The following is a 2,500-nucleotide window of genomic DNA, read 5'->3' as shown; positions in this document are numbered from 1 at the left end:
TGCTCGTGCTTGTCCCTTAAACCCAAGGCAGCGTGGTTTTATAGCGGCATCTGGCTGCTCTGAAAATCTTAAGGTGCTACAGGACCTTATGAGACACGCTAAGAAATTGCACAGGCCGTTGGCTGTCATGTTCATCGACATAGCGAAAGCTTTTGACTCGGTTTCGCATGCTCATATTTTATGGGTGTTAAGGCACAAGAAAGTAGATGAACACGTGGTGGGCATCATCCAGAACGCCTACGATCGGTGTACGACCTCGTTCAAAAGCAATGGCGAGTCGACTCGAGAAATTAGCATACGTGTTGGTGTCAAACAGGGTGACCCCATGTCACCCCTGCTCTTCAATCTTGCCATGGACCCTTTGATATGCACCCTAGAGTCACACGGAGTTGGGTACTCCATTGATACCGACCACGTGACAGCTCTTGCGTTTGCTGATGATTTGGTGTTGGTGAGCGAATCTTGGGTTGGTATGGCCGCCAATCTAGCGATCTTGGAATCATTTTGTGGGCTATCGGGATTGGAGGTTCAGGCCAGAAAGTGCCAGGGCTTCATGATAAGCCCAACCAAAGATTCATATACGGTGAACAACTGCGACCCATGGAATATCAAAAATAAAGATGTCCATATGATCCAACCTGATGAATCAACGAAATACCTTGGTCTGAAAATTGGCCCTTGGACTGGCACTATACAGCCTGATCTACATTGTCAGCTAAAGACATGGATCTCGAAAATCGATGAGGCACCTCTGAAGCCAACTCAGAAGGTTGAACTACTCAATGCCTATGCCCTACCCAGATTGTTATATCCTGCAGACCACTCGGACTGCAAGCAATCAACTCTCCGTGGGTTGGACCAAGAGATTAGAAAGGCGGTAAAAGGATGGCTCCACCTTCCCGCTTCAACTTGTGATGGACTGTTATATGCCAGAGCCCGAGACGGAGGCCTTGCCATCTTGAAACTGGAAAAAACAATCCCTTCGGTTCAAGTTAGAAGGCTGCAACGTATAGCAAACTCGTCCGATGCTATCACCCGTAATATTGTGTCCTCGCAGGGTATGGAGGAAGAATACCGTAATTTGTGGGTACGAGCAGGGGGTGACAGTGATGCAATCCCAACATTCGTTCTCAGGGACTCGGTGTCAAAAGAACCTGTATATCCGAGACCCTGCGATTGGAGGGAGCATGAATTTCAGAGATGGTGTGAAAAGCCGGTTCAAGGAAGGGGCATTGTAAACTTTGCGCATGATAGAATCAGTAATGCTTGGTTGAGGCCATGGTGCGGCTTTAAACAATGCTTCTTTATCGCAGCACTACAACTAAGGGCAAATGTTTACCCAACAAGAGAAAGCTTGAACAGAGGCAGAGATGGGGCCTTACGTTCCTGCAGGAAATGCTCTGCCAGACTCGAGTCCCTTTCGCACATTCTCGGTCAATGTCCTGCAGTACAGAAAGCAAGAATTGCGCGACATAACAAGATCAGTAACATTCTGGCAGACGAAGCGGCTAGATTGGGCTGGTCTGTATACAAAGAGCCACGGTTCATATCCGAGACGGGAGAGATGAGAAAGCCTGACCTCGTGTTTGCAAAAGATGAGGAGGCGGTTGTGATCGATGTCACCGTCCGTTTTGAGCTTTCAAAGAATACCTTGTCAGATGCTGCCTCGCACAAAGTTTCGTACTATACCCCTCTTGGTGATCAAGTCAAAGTGCTGACGAAGGCTAGCAAGGTCACATTCTTTGGATTCCCGGTTGGGGCAAGAGGAAAGTGGCCCCTTGAGAATAACGAGGTACTTACCTCCCTGGGCCTGACCAAACCCAGAACGACATCACTGGCCAAGATGATTTCCTGCAGAACGCTGCTTTTCTCTCTTGATATTCTGAGAATGTTCTGTGGAAATTATGCGGTCTATGAACAGTCATAGACAACCTCCGAAACAAATAATAGTTGTGTTTTAAGATGTCATTTGTTTTAGATTGATTTTGTTATTTTTAGATTGTTATTTTCCAAGACGAAGTCTTGGTTCTTTTTTTTATTGTTAGTTTTTTTTTAACACGTCGTATTTGTTACTTTAGAGCTTAGAGGGGACTTTATTTTCGCCTTACTATTTTCTGCCTACAAAGAAGATTAAAAATAAGCTTTTTTCAAGATGGTTTTGTTATTTTCCAAGGTGAAGTCTTGGTATTCTTATTTTACTATTTTCCATAAAGAAGACCTTTCTTTTAGATTTTGTTATTTTCCAAGACGAAGACTTGGTATTTTTATTATATTGCTATTTTTTTACACGAAGCTTATTCAAGAGCACTTATATAGATTAGACTTTGTTATTTTAATTCTTTATTTTTGGACTACATCAGTTCGAGAGTCCTGTAACTTACTATTTTCTGCCTACAAAGAAGATTACAAATAAGCTTTATTTAAGATGTTTTAGATTAGATTTTGTTATTTTCCAAGGTGAAGTCTTGGTTTTTTTATTTTACTATTTTCCACAAAGAAG

The 2,500-nt window shown here is 43.3% G+C and overlaps 1 pseudogene; it reads left to right on the top strand.

Moving 5' to 3' along the window:
- The window catches only part of LOC142919093 (28S ribosomal RNA), a 10,245-nt pseudogene that overhangs the window by 4,796 nt on the left and 2,949 nt on the right, over positions 1-2,500 (top strand).

The sequence above is a fragment of the Petromyzon marinus genome, unplaced genomic scaffold (assembly GCF_048934315.1).
Source record: "Petromyzon marinus isolate PM22_M1 ecotype Great Lakes invasive population unplaced genomic scaffold, UKy_Petmar_22M1.pri1.0 PM_G_Scaffold_6, whole genome shotgun sequence".
In the NCBI taxonomy this organism is placed as follows: domain Eukaryota; kingdom Metazoa; phylum Chordata; class Hyperoartia; order Petromyzontiformes; family Petromyzontidae; genus Petromyzon; species Petromyzon marinus.
The sequence above is the reverse complement of the archived record's forward strand: the minus strand, read 5'-3'. Positions and strand labels throughout refer to the sequence as shown.